The 14671-nt window shown below is 35.1% G+C and overlaps 4 non-coding genes across 4 annotated transcripts; all 4 read right to left on the bottom strand.

The window, feature by feature from the left end:
- Window positions 1-4503: 4503 nt before the first annotated feature.
- TRNAR-CCU (transfer RNA arginine (anticodon CCU)) lies at window positions 4504-4576 on the bottom strand. The gene has a single exon. It is a non-coding gene; the product is annotated as a tRNA-Arg (tRNA).
- Window positions 4577-6407: 1831 nt separating this feature from the next.
- Window positions 6408-6480, bottom strand: TRNAR-CCU (transfer RNA arginine (anticodon CCU)). Its single transcript has one exon. It is a non-coding gene; the product is annotated as a tRNA-Arg (tRNA).
- Window positions 6481-8309: 1829 nt separating this feature from the next.
- On the bottom strand, window positions 8310-8382 carry TRNAR-CCU (transfer RNA arginine (anticodon CCU)). The gene has a single exon. It is a non-coding gene; the product is annotated as a tRNA-Arg (tRNA).
- Window positions 8383-10212: 1830 nt separating this feature from the next.
- Window positions 10213-10285, bottom strand: TRNAR-CCU (transfer RNA arginine (anticodon CCU)). The gene has a single exon. It is a non-coding gene; the product is annotated as a tRNA-Arg (tRNA).
- Window positions 10286-14671: the final 4386 nt, after the last annotated feature.

Below are 14671 nucleotides of genomic sequence, written 5' to 3'. Positions count from 1 at the left end.
CCTTGTTCTGAAAGCAGTCTTCTGAATATCCTCAGTTTTCACACGTATCTGATGATACCCAGATCTCAAATCTATCTTGCTGAACACACTCGCACCAACCAATTGATCCATCAAATCATCAATTCTCGGCAAAGGATATCGATTCTTGATCGTCACTTTATTCAGTTGCCTGTAGTCCACACACAACCTCATAGTACCTTCTTTCTTCTTAACCAATAACACTGGTGCACCCCACGGTGACACACTCGGACGAATAAATTTCTTATCCAACAAATCTTCCAACTGACTCTTCAATTCAGCTAACTCAACAGCAGACATACGATATGGAGCCATCGATATCGGTCTAGTACCAGGTACTAAATCAATCGAGAACTCAACTTCCCGCTCTGGCGGCAATTCATTCACCTCTTCCGGAAACACATCAGGAAAATCACACACCACAGCTAGATCACCAATCACCAGTTTATCTTTAGCTTCCATAGTCGCTAACAGCATAAACAACTCTGCCCCATCTACTACTGCCTCATTCACCTGCCTTGCAGATAGGAACAAATTCTTTCCTTCCTCAATCTCAGGAAAAATCACAGTCTTATCAAAACAGTTGATGTAGACTCGGTTAAACACCAACCAGTTCATACCCAGGATAACATCAACCTGTACTAGTGGAAGACACACAAGGTCTATCCCAAAGTCTCTACCAAAAATACTCAAAGGACAATCCAAACAAACTGAAGTAGTAGTCACTGAACCCTTCGCAGGAGTATCAATCACCATACTTCCAAGCATCTCAGATATCTCTAACTTAAGTTTCACAGCACAATCCAAAGATATAAAGGAATGAGTAGCACCGGTGTCAATAATAGCTACAAGAGGAAAGCCATTAATATAACACGTACCTCGGATCAAACGATCATCTGCAGAAGTCTCGGAACCTGATAAAGCAAAGACCTTGCCTCCTGACTGATTCTCTTTCTTCGACTTAGGACACTGTGGACTGATATGACCCAACTCTCCACAGTTGAAACAAGTCACAGTCTTCAACCGGCAGTCTGCAGCCAAGTGACCACCTTTTCCACACTTGAAACATTTCTTCTCATTACTGGTACACTCATGGATACGATGTCCAGCCTGACCACATCTGTAACACTTAGCAGGAGCACTAGAGTCTCCCCCACTAGGCCTCTTCATCCCACTCTGTCTCTGAAAACCTTTGCCAGCTGCATACGGTTTTCCACGGTCATTCTGACTCTTGCCTTTCCTATCAACCCTTTGCTGATAACTCTCTGCTCTGGCTTTGGAATCCTGCTCAAAAATCCTGCAACAGTCAACCAAGTCAGAAAACACTCTGATCCGCTGATATCCAATAGCCTGTTTGATCTCGGGACGCAGCCCGTTCTCAAACTTCACACACTTAGAAAATTCTCCAGCAGCCTCACTATAGGGAGTATAATACTTTGACAGCTCTGTGAACTTAGCAGCATACTCAGTAACAGACTTGTTACTCTGCTTCAATTCCAAGAATTCTATCTCTTTCTTCCCTCTAACATCCTCTGGAAAATACTTCCTCAGGAATCTCTCTCTGAACACAGCCCAAGTGATCTCAGCATTCCCAGCAGATTCCAACTCAGTGCGGGTAGCAACCCACCAATCATCTGCTTCCTCTGACAGCATATGCGTACCGAACCTGACCTTCTGGTTTTCGGCACACTCAGTCACTCGGAAGATCCTCTCAATCTCCTTCAACCACTTCTGAGCACCATCTGGATCGTATGCTCCCTTGAACATTGGAGGATTGTTCTTCTGGAACTCACTCAGTTGACGAGCAGCTCCCATTCCCACAACATTCGGATTTCCTCCAAGTACTCCAGCTAGCATACCCAGAGCCTCAGCAATCGCAGCATCATCTCTACCTCTTCCAGCCATCTCTATTCTGAAAACCCAACAACTAAAACAATAAGTACTGATAGGGTTACACAACACCCATCCCGTACAGGGGAAACAGAATAATTACGACTCGACTCGACCGACAATGCTCTGATACCACTAATGTAACACCCTTCTAAAATACCCCAATAATTTAATTAAATATCAAAATATAACATCAGAGTAATTATGCCCTTTAAGGGTGTCACACAATCTTCCACACTATTCAACAATATAAAGGTCATGCTCTTTTATTAATTTAAAACTTAAACAATTGCATAAAACACAGCGGATATAATTTCATCAATCATGTAAAACATTACATGGAAAATGGTTCTCAACCAACAGTAAAACATTCAAAACAAGTTAAGACAACCCATCCCGATGTTACATCTATCAGAGCACGACCCACTAAGGAGACTACACTAGACTCCAAGCATTAACTTCTACTCAACTCATTTCTCGTTACCTGAAAAATAGTTGTAAGGGTGAGTTCCTCAATCAATATAATAAGCATTATAAAACATTATGTAATGCTAAGTAATTTAACATATTAATCACCCTAATCACATCATACGTTCAGTAACGGCACATCACATCAAATATCATATTCAACACAAATGCAACTCATGCTCGTACTCGACATCAACACAAACACACATATAATATTGGAATACATCCATTCATATTATACGCCATACACATTTTATGCAATGAGACTCCATGCATGCGGTACCGACTATTTGTGAACATATAGTTCAACCTCACCGTCCAAATCCAGGCACGGCTACCAAGCTCACTAGTCCCACTCATTTGAGACATAGTGACTCACTCACTAATTCCTCACCATGGGAATTAGCTACCACCCCAAATGGGCCATGCTATGCACGCTAATCACCTAGCATGCAAACATCAACAACAATCAAAATGATTTACTCACTAATTCCTCACCATGGGAATTAGCTACCACCCCAAATGGGCCACAATATGCATGCTAATCACCTAGCAATGCAACAACAACAACAACTCAAGAATAGACATATGCTCACACTCTAAGCCATAAAACAGTCTATTCACAAATGCATACATAACTGATACATTCACAGCATCATGCATACCATCACACATCATCAACACATTTTATCACAAAAGCATATCATATCATGCCGCATAATCAAACACAGTATTAGCACACTCTACTAATACCTATACTACTCAAAACAACGGGAAATGATCCCTACTACGTCATACATCAGCTAAGTTACATCACTCAGCCTAAACAACCAAAAACTACATAACCACAGTTCAGAAAAACCACAAGTCTGCCCATACGCGTATCGCCTATGCCCATACGCGTATTGCCCATTCCTGACCAAATCCATACGCGTATTGCCCATGCCCATACGCGTATGCTACGCGTACCACATCCTCATACGCGTACCAACAGAGACAATTTCACGTTCAAAACATCATCTTTTCCACTCATACGCGTAAGGCCTCATCCATACGCGTACCACCCATATCATACACGTATTGCCTAGTGCCATACGCGTATGACCAGAAACCAGAAGTTCCAGATCTGCAATGGCTTTTGCTGCTACGAGATCGATCCAATTCAACCTTCCACAGTCCAAATTTTACACACAATTCATTTATCTCATCTAATACGAATCATACACTTTCGATTTCACAATTTACTAACCTCTCTACCTCTAATTCCTACGAATTTCTTCAATTTTAACCCAATTTCGTTCATCCCAAAAATTCACAAATTCATCATACATCGTTCCATCAGAAGCAATTCAATGGTTTCTCACTACCCATCACATATCATCCCATAATACCCATTAATCGATGATAAACCCCCCTTACCTGAGTAAATCCGGCAGTCTCTGAGCTCCAAGCTTTCCCTTCCTTTAACCTTCGTTCTCTGGCTTTTGCCCTTTTCCCTTTTCTGCCTCTTTTCCCTTTTCACGTGAAAATAATCTTTTTACCAAAAAATGGGATTTTTCTAAATTCCAACTTATATATTTTCCGAATAATAATAATAATCCAAAAATAATAATAATAAAATTTCCAATTATTTAATTAAATTAATAAATAAATTATTAACTCAACTTAAATAATTATTTTATTATTATCGGGGTGTTACAGGTACGACTGAAGTCTAGCCTAAGAGACTATGTTCAAATTCATGTCTTAGGCTTGATAGAAGTCCCACCCGGCAGGTGTAATTCCTTGCTTAAGGAACTTAATAGTTTTATCAGCCATGCTCATTATAACTTTGCATGTGGGACTAAGAGCTCCCATAAAGCAGACTATCTAAACTCCTCTGCCGACGTACTTGGAGTTTTCTATGGCAGAATCCAAAATATGAATCAAGCCAAAGAGGCGCGACTAAAGTCTAGCTTAAGAGACTTTGTACAAAGTCTTGTTTGAGGATCATTTTTTTTATTCTTTTAACCTTTTTTTATATAAAAATATATGAAAGAATAAAATAAACCATTTACGTGAAAATCTATTGTATAATTTTGATTTATGTTAGGAAATTATTTAATTTTTTCAGAACAAAACCGTTATCGTGCTAGATAGGGGTCGAACCTATGACTTTCTGCTTAGGAAACAGACGCTCTATCCACTGAGCTACAAGCGCTAACAAATAAAAATTAACTAAGTTAGTTTATAATTTAATTTAATATTTAAAACATAATATATATTACGATATAACTTACTTGAAATTATATTGTATTTCAAACATTATATTTATCATTTATTTTCATATTTATTAATTAAAATAAAAATAGATTTCACATTTAATAACTTTATTAATTTAATTCCAATAAAAAAAGTCATAAAAGGTAAGCATTAAATTGAATAGTCTGAGTATCCACTACATCATTATTCACTTTTTCTTTTCTTTTTTTTTTCGTCATCAATTCAATATTAACTTTAAAACATATTTAGATCACATTGATTTAAATACTCAATCTTATTTCTCTCAACCACTTTGAACGTCTCTTTTCTCTTTCTCTTTTCATCTTTTTTTTCCACATTCTCTTTGCCTCTATGTTTCTTTATTATTTATTTTATTTCAATTTATGACTCACTCTTTCTATAATATCGTCCTCGATTTTTTAAAATTTCTGAGTGTATCATCTTCTACCAATTTCATATCATATTCTTTCCTTTATTATCGCTTTCAAATATATCTTTTTCTTTCTCTCTTAAATGATCTTATCAGCAACGATGATGAAAAGGATAATTTTATGATTTTGAAGGTTGTTACGAGGGAAAGATAATATAGACAACATGTTGTTAATGACAACCTTTATGAAATCTCGCCTAGGAGACGCGACTAAAGTCTACCTTAAGAACTTAGTTCAAAGTCTTGTATGAGGCCTTGATAGAAGTCCTATCCGAGAGGTCCAACGCCTCGCTTGAGGAACTAATAGTCTCGTCAGCCCGGATCAATTTAACTTCACAAGTAGGAATAAGAGTTCCCATAAAACAGGGTATTTAAACTCCTCTTCTAAGGGACTTAGAGATTACTTAGGCAGGATCCAACATATGAATCTCCCAAGAGGTGCAAATGAAATCTAGCATAAGACACTTAGTTTAAAGTTTCGTTTGAGGGCTTGATAGAAGTCCCGCATAAGAAGTCTAACGCCTTGCATGAAGGACTTAATGTCTCTTCATCCATTCTCAATCTAAATTTACCTATGGGACTAAGAGTTCTCATCAAACATGAAATTAAAACTTCTCGCCTAATGGATTTAGAGTTTCCTCGGGCGGAATCTGACATATGAATCTTGCCTAAGAGGCGCGACTAAATTCTAGCTTAAGAGACTTAGTTCAGAGACTTGTTTGAGGGCTTAAAATACGCTTTGCTCGAGAGGTCCAAATCCTCGCGTTAGGGACTTATAGTCTCTTCAACCAGGCTCAATATAATTTCACCTTTGGGACTAAGAGTTCCCATCAAACAGGTTATCTAACCTCCTTGTCCAAGGGACTTGGAGTTTCCTCAGGCAGGATCCAACATATGAATCTCGCCCAAGAGGTACGACTGAAGTCTAGCCTAAGAGACTACGTTCAAATTCATGTCTTAGGCTTGATAGAAGTCCCACCCGGCAGGTGTAATTCCTTGCTTAAGGAACTTAATAGTTTTATCAGCCATGCTCATTATAACTTTGCATGTGGGACTAAGAGCTCCCATAAAGCAGACTATCTAAACTCCTCTGCCGACGTACTTGGAGTTTTCTATGGCAGAATCCAAAATATGAATCAAGCCAAAGAGGCGCGACTAAAGTCTAGCTTAAGAGACTTTGTACAAAGTCTTGTTTGAGGATCATTTTTTTTATTCTTTTAACCTTTTTTTTATATAAAAATATATGAAAGAATAAAATAAACCATTTACGTGAAAATCTATTGTATAATTTTGATTTATGTTAGGCAATTATTTAATTTTTTCAGAACAAAACCGTTATCATGCTAGATAGGGGTCGAACCTATGACTTTCTGCTTAGGAAACAGACGCTCTATCCACTGAGCTACAAGCGCTGACAAATAAAAATTAACTAAGTTAGTTTATAATTTAATTTAATATTTTAAACATAATATATATTACGATATAACTTACTTGAAATTATATTGTATTTCAAACATTATATTTATCATTTATTTTCATATTTATTAATTAAAATAAAAATAGATTTCACATTTAATAACTTTATTAATTTAATTCCAATAAAAAAAGTCATAAAAGGTAAGCATTAAATTGAATAGTCTGAGTATCCACTACATCATTATTCACTTTTTCTTTTCTTTTTTTTTCGTCATCAATTCAATATTAACTTTAAAACATATTTAGATCACATTGATTTAAATACTCAATCTTATTTCTCTCAACCACTTTGAACGTCTCTTTTCTCTTTCTCTATTCATCTTTTTTTTCCACATTCTCTTTGCCTCTATGTTTCTTTATTATTTATTTTATTTCAATTTATGACTCACTCTTTCTATAATATCGTCCTCGATTTTTTAAAATTTCTGAGTGTATCATCTTCTACCAATTTCATATCATATTCTTTCCTTTATTATCGCTTTCAAATATATCTTTTTCTTTCTCTCTTAAATGATCTTATCAGCAACGATGATGAAAAGGATAATTTTATGATTTTGAAGGTTGTTACGAGGGAAAGATAATATAGACAACATGTGGTTAATGACAACCTTTATGAAATCTCGCCTAGGAGACGCGACTAAAGTCTACCTTAAGAACTTAGTTCAAAGTCTTGTATGAGGCCTTGATAGAAGTCCTATCCGAGAGGTCCAACGCCTCGCTTGAGGAACTAATAGTCTCGTCAGCCCGGATCAATTTAACTTCACAAGTAGGAATAAGAGTTCCCATAAAACAGGGTATTTAAACTCCTCTTCTAAGGGACTTAGAGATTACTTAGGCAGGATCCAACATATGAATCTCCCAAGAGGTGCAAATGAAATCTAGCATAAGAGACTTAGTTTAAAGTTTCGTTTGAGGGCTTGATAGAAGTCCCGCATAAGAAGTCTAACGCCTTGCATGAAGGACTTAATGTCTCTTCATCCATTCTCAATCTAAATTTACCTATGGGACTAAGAGTTCTCATCAAACATGAAATTAAAACTTCTCGCCTAATGGATTTAGAGTTTCCTCGGGCGGAATCTGACATATGAATCTTGCCTAAGAGGCGCGACTAAATTCTAGCTTAAGAGACTTAGTTCAGAGACTTGTTTGAGGGCTTAAAATACGCTTTGCTCGAGAGGTCCAAATCCTTGCGTTAGGGACTTATAGTCTCTTCAACCAGGCTCAATATAATTTCACCTTTGGGACTAAGAGTTCCCATCAAACAGGTTATCTAACCTCCTTGTCCAAGGGACTTGGAGTTTCCTCAGGCAGGATCCAACATATGAATCTCGCCCAAGAGGTACGACTGAAGTCTAGCCTAAGAGACTATGTTCAAATTCATGTCTTAGGCTTGATAGAAGTCCCACCCGGCAGGTGTAATTCCTTGCTTAAGGAACTTAATAGTTTTATCAGCCATGCTCATTATAACTTTGCATGTGGGACTAAGAGCTCCCATAAAGCAGACTATCTAAACTCCTCTGCCGACGTACTTGGAGTTTTCTATGGCAGAATCCAAAATATGAATCAAGCCAAAGAGGCGCGACTAAAGTCTAGCTTAAGAGACTTTGTACAAAGTCTTGTTTGAGGATCATTTTTTTTATTCTTTTAACCTTTTTTTATATAAAAATATATGAAAGAATAAAATAAACCATTTACGTGAAAATCTATTGTATAATTTTGATTTATGTTAGGCAATTATTTAATTTTTTCAGAACAAAACCGTTATCATGCTAGATAGGGGTCGAACCTATGACTTTCTGCTTAGGAAACAGACGCTCTATCCACTGAGCTACAAGCGCTGACAAATAAAAATTAACTAAGTTAGTTTATAATTTAATTTAATATTTAAAATATAATATATATTACGATATAACTTACTTGAAATTATATTGTATTTCAAACATTATATTTATCATTTATTTTCATATTTATTAATTAAAATAAAAATAGATTTCACATTTAATAACTTTATTAATTTAATTCCAATAAAAAAAGTCATAAAAGGTAAGCATTAAATTGAATAGTCTGAGTATCCACTACATCATTATTCACTTTTTCTTTTCTTTTTTTTTTCGTCATCAATTCAATATTAACTTTAAAACATATTTAGATCACATTGATTTAAATACTCAATCTTATTTCTCTCAACCACTTTGAACGTCTCTTTTCTCTTTCTCTATTCATCTTTTTTTTCCACATTCTCTTTGCCTCTATGTTTCTTTATTATTTATTTTATTTCAATTTATGACTCACTCTTTCTATAATATCGTCCTCGATTTTTTAAAATTTCTGAGTGTATCATCTTCTACCAATTTCATATCATATTCTTTCCTTTATTATCGCTTTCAAATATATCTTTTTCTTTCTCTCTTAAATGATCTTATCAACAACGATGATGAAAAGGATAATTTTATGATTTTGAAGGTTGTTACGAGGGAAAGATAATATAGACAACATGTGGTTAATGACAACCTTTATGAAATCTCGCCTAGGAGACGCGACTAAAGTCTACCTTAAGAACTTAGTTCAAAGTCTTGTATGAGGCCTTGATAGAAGTCCTATCCGAGAGGTCCAACGCCTCGCTTGAGGAACTAATAGTCTCGTCAGCCCGGATCAATTTAACTTCACAAGTAGGAATAAGAGTTCCCATAAAACAGGGTATTTAAACTCCTCTTCTAAGGGACTTAGAGATTACTTAGGCAGGATCCAACATATGAATCTCCCAAGAGGTGCAAATGAAATCTAGCATAAGAGACTTAGTTTAAAGTTTCGTTTGAGGGCTTGATAGAAGTCCCGCATAAGAAGTCTAACGCCTTGCATGAAGGACTTAATGTCTCTTCATCCATTCTCAATCTAAATTTACCTATGGGACTAAGAGTTCTCATCAAACATGAAATTAAAACTTCTCGCCTAATGGATTTAGAGTTTCCTCGGGCGGAATCTGACATATGAATCTTGCCTAAGAGGCGCGACTAAATTCTAGCTTAAGAGACTTAGTTCAGAGACTTGTTTGAGGGCTTAAAATACGCTTTGCTCGAGAGGTCCAAATCCTCGCGTTAGGGACTTATAGTCTCTTCAACCAGGCTCAATATAATTTCACCTTTGGGACTAAGAGTTCCCATCAAACAGGTTATCTAACCTCCTTGTCCAAGGGACTTGGAGTTTCCTCAGGCAGGATCCAACATATGAATCTCGCCCAAGAGGTACGACTGAAGTCTAGCCTAAGAGACTATGTTCAAATTCATGTCTTAGGCTTGATAGAAGTCCCACCCGGCAGGTGTAATTCCTTGCTTAAGGAACTTAATAGTTTTATCAGCCATGCTCATTATAACTTTGCATGTGGGACTAAGAGCTCCCATAAAGCAGACTATCTAAACTCCTCTGCCGACGTACTTGGAGTTTTCTATGGCAGAATCCAAAATATGAATCAAGCCAAAGAGGCGCGACTAAAGTCTAGCTTAAGAGACTTTGTACAAAGTCTCGTTTGAGGATCATTTTTTTTATTCTTTTAACCTTTTTTTATATAAAAATATATGAAAGAATAAAATAAACCATTTTCGTGAAAATCTATTGTATAATTTTGATTTATGTTAGGCAATTATTTAATTTTTTCAGAACAAAACCGTTATCGCGCTAGATAGGGGTCGAACCTATGACTTTCTGCTTAGGAAATAGACGCTCTATCCACTGAGCTACAAGCGCTGACAAATAAAAATTAACTAAGTTAGTTTATAATTTAATTTAATATTTAAAACATAATATATATTACGATATAACTTACTTGAAATTATATTGTATTTCAAACATTATATTTATCATTTATTTTCATATTTATTAATTAAAATAAAAATAGATTTCACATTTAATAACTTTATTAATTTAATTCCAATAAAAAAAGTCATAAAAGGTAAGCATTAAATTGAATAGTCTGAGTATCCACTACATCATTATTCACTTTTTTTTTTTTTCGTCATCAATTCAATATTAACTTTAAAACATATTTAGATCACATTGATTTAAATACTCAATCTTATTTCTCTCAACCACTTTGAACGTCTCTTTTCTCTTTCTCTATTCATCTTTTTTTTCCACATTCTCTTTGCCTCTATGTTTCTTTATTATTTATTTTATTTCAATTTATGACTCACTCTTTCTATAATATCGTCCTCGATTTTTTAAAATTTCTGAGTGTATCATCTTCTACCAATTTCATATCATATTCTTTCCTTTATTATCGCTTTCAAATATATCTTTTTCTTTCTCTCTTAAATGATCTTATCAGCAACGATGATGAAAAGGATAATTTTATGATTTTGAAGGTTGTTACGAGGGAAAGATAATATAGACAACATGTTGTTAATGACATCCTTTATGAAATCTCGCCTAGGAGACGCGACTAAAGTCTACCTTAAGAACTTAGTTCAAAGTCTTGTATGAGGCCTTGATAGAAGTCCTATCCGAGAGGTCCAACGCCTCGCTTGAGGAACTAATAGTCTCGTCAGCCCGGATCAATTTAACTTCACAAGTAGGAATAAGAGTTCCCATAAAACAGGGTATTTAAACTCCTCTTCTAAGGGACATAGAGATTACTTAGGCAGGATCCAACATATGAATCTCCCAAGAGGTGCAAATGAAATCTAGCATAAGAGACTTAGTTTAAAGTTTCGTTTGAGGGCTTGATAGAAGTCCCGCATAAGAAGTCTAACGCCTTGCATGAAGGACTTAATGTCTCTTCATCCATTCTCAATCTAAATTTACCTATGGGACTAAGAGTTCTCATCAAACATGAAATTAAAACTTCTCGCCTAATGGATTTAGAGTTTCCTCGGGCGGAATCTGACATATGAATCTTGCCTAAGAGGCGCGACTAAATTCTAGCTTAAGAGACTTAGTTCAGAGACTTGTTTGAGGGCTTAAAATACGCTTTGCTCGAGAGGTCCAAATCCTCGCGTTAGGGACTTATAGTCTCTTCAACCAGGCTCAATATAATTTCACCTGTGGGACTAAGAGTTCCCATCAAACAGGTTATCTAACCTCCTTGTCCAAGGGACTTGGAGTTTCCTCAGGCAGGATCCAACATATGAATCTCGCCCAAGAGGTACGACTGAAGTCTAGCCTAAGAGACTATGTTCAAATTCATGTCTTAGGCTTGATAGAAGTCCCACCCGGCAGGTGTAATTCCTTGCATAAGGAACTTAATAGTTTTGTCAGCCATGCTCATTATAACTTTGCATGTGGGACTAAGAGCTCCCATAAAGCAGACTATCTAAATACCTCTGCTGACGTACTTGGAGTTTTCTATGGCAGAATCCAAAATATGAATCAAGCCAAAGAGGCGCGACTAAAGTCTAGCTTAAGAGACTTTGTACAAAGTCTCGTTTGAGGATCATTTTTTTTATTCTTTTAACCTTTTTTTATATAAAAATATATGAAAGAATAAAATAAACCATTTACGTGAAAATCTATTGTATAATTTTGATTTATGTTAGGCAATTATTTAATTTTTTCAGAACAAAAACCTCTGACTTTTTGCTTAGGAAACAGACGCTCTATCCACTGAGCTACAAGCGCTGACAAATAAAAATTAACTAAGTTAGTTTATAATTTAATTTAATATTTAAAACATAATATATATTACGATATAACTTACTTGAAATTATATTGTATTTCAAACATTATATTTATCATTTATTTTGATATTTATTAATTAAAATAAAAACAGATTTCACATTCAATAACTTTATTAATTTAATTCCAATAAAAAAAGTCATAAAAGGTAAGCATTAAATTGAATAGTCTGAGTATCCACTACATCATTATTCACTTCTTTTTTTTCCCGTCATCAATTCAATATTAACTTTAAAACATATTTAGATCACATTGATTTAAATACTCAATCTTATTTCTCTCAACCACTTTGAATGTCTCTTTTCTCTTTCTCTATTCATCTTTTTTTTCCACATTCTCTTTTCCTCTATGTTTCTTTATTATTTATTTTATTTCAATTTATGACTCACTATTTCTATAATATCGTCCTCGATTTTTAAAATTTATGAGTGTATCATCTTCTACCAATTTCATATCATATTCTATCTGATCGCTTTCAAATATATCTTTTTCTTTCTCTCTTAAATGATCTTATCAGCAACGATGATGAAAAGGATAATTTTATGATATTGAAGTTTTTTATGAGGGAAAGATAATATAGACAACATGTTGTTAATGACAACCTTTATGAAATCTCGCCTAGGAGACACGACTAAAGTCTACCTTAAGAACTTAGTTCAAAGTCTTGTATGAGGCCTTCATAGAAGTCCTATCCGAGAGGTCCAACGCCTCGCTTGAGGAACTAATAGTCTCGTCAGCCCGGATCAATTTAACTTCACAAGTAGGAATAAGAGTTCCCATAAAACAGGGTATTTAAACTCCTCTTCTAAGGGACTTAGAGATTACTTAGGCAGGGTCCAACATATGAATCTCCCAAGAGGTGCAAATGAAATCTAGCATAAGAGACTTAGTTTAAAGTTTCGTTTGAGGGCTTGATAGAAGTCCCGCACAAGAGGTCTAACGCCTTGCATGAAGTACTTAATGTCTCTTCATCCATTCTCAATCTAAATTTACCTATGGGACTAAGAGTTCTCATCAAATAGGAAATTAAAACTTCTCGCCTAATGGATTTAGAGTTTCCTCGGGCGGAATCTGACATATGAATCTTGCCTAAGAGGCGCAACTAAATTCTAGCTTAAGAGACTTAGTTCAGAGACTTGTTTGAGGGCTTAAAATACGCTTTGCTCGAGAGGTCCAAATCCTCGCGTTAGGGACTTATAGTCTCTTCAGCCAGGCTCAATATAATTTCACCTGTGGGACTAAGAGTTCCCATCAAACAGGTTATCTAACCTCCTTGTCCAAGGGACTTGGAGTTTCCTCAGGCAGGATCCAACATATGAATCTCACCCAAGAGGTACGACTGAAGTCTAGCCTAAGAGACTATGTTCAAATTCATGTCTTAGGCTTGATAGAAGTCCCACCCGGCAGGTGTAATTCCTTGCTTAAGGAACTTAATAGTTTTGTCAGCCATGCTCATTATAACTTTGCATGTGGGACTAAGAGCTCCCATAAAGCAGACTATCTAAACTCCTCTGCCGACGTACTTGGAGTTTTCTATGGCAGAATCCAAAATATGAATCAAGCCAAAGAGGCGCGACTAAAGTCTAGCTTAAGAGACTTTGTACAATGTCTCGTTTGAGGATCATTTTTTTTTTGCATGTGGCACTAAGAGCTCCCATAAAGCAGACTATCTAAACTCCTCTGCCGACGTACTTGGAGTTTTCTATGGCAGAATCCAAACTATGAATCAAGCCAAAGAGGCGCGACTAAAGTCTAGCTTAAGAGACTTTGTACAATGTCTCGTTTGAGGATCATTTTTTTTTATTCTTTTAACCTTTTTTTATATAAAAATATATGAAAGAATAAAATAAACCATTTTCGTGAAAATCTATTGTATAATTTTGAAAATCTATGACTTTCTGCTTAGGAAACAGACGCTCTATCCACTGAGCTACAAGCGCTGACAAATAGAAATTAACTAAGTTAGTTTATAATTTAATTTAATATTTAAAACATAATATATTTTACGATATAACTTACTTGAAATTATATTGCATTTCAAACATTATATTTATCATTTATTTTCATATTTATTAATTAAAATAAAAACAGATTTCACATTCAATAACTTTATTAATTTAATTCTTATAAAAAAAGTCATAAAAGGTAAGCATTAAATTGAATAGTCTGAGTATCCACTACATCATTATTCACTTTTTTTTCTTCTTTTTTTTCCGTCATCAATTCAATATTAACTTTAAAACATATTTAGATCACATTGATTTAAATACTCAATCTTATTTCTCTCAACCACTTTGAACGTCTCTTTTCTCTTTCTCTATTCATCTTTTTTTCCACATTCTCTTTTCCTCTATGTTTCTTTATTATTTATTTTATTTCAATTTATGACTCACTATTTCTATAATATCGTCCTCGATTTTTTAAAATTTATGAGTGTATCATCTTCTACAAATTTCATAT

This window comes from Lathyrus oleraceus, chromosome 3, assembly GCF_024323335.1.
Source record: "Lathyrus oleraceus cultivar Zhongwan6 chromosome 3, CAAS_Psat_ZW6_1.0, whole genome shotgun sequence".
Lineage (NCBI taxonomy): Eukaryota > Viridiplantae > Streptophyta > Magnoliopsida > Fabales > Fabaceae > Lathyrus > Lathyrus oleraceus.
The sequence above is the reverse complement of the archived record's forward strand: the minus strand, read 5'-3'. Positions and strand labels throughout refer to the sequence as shown.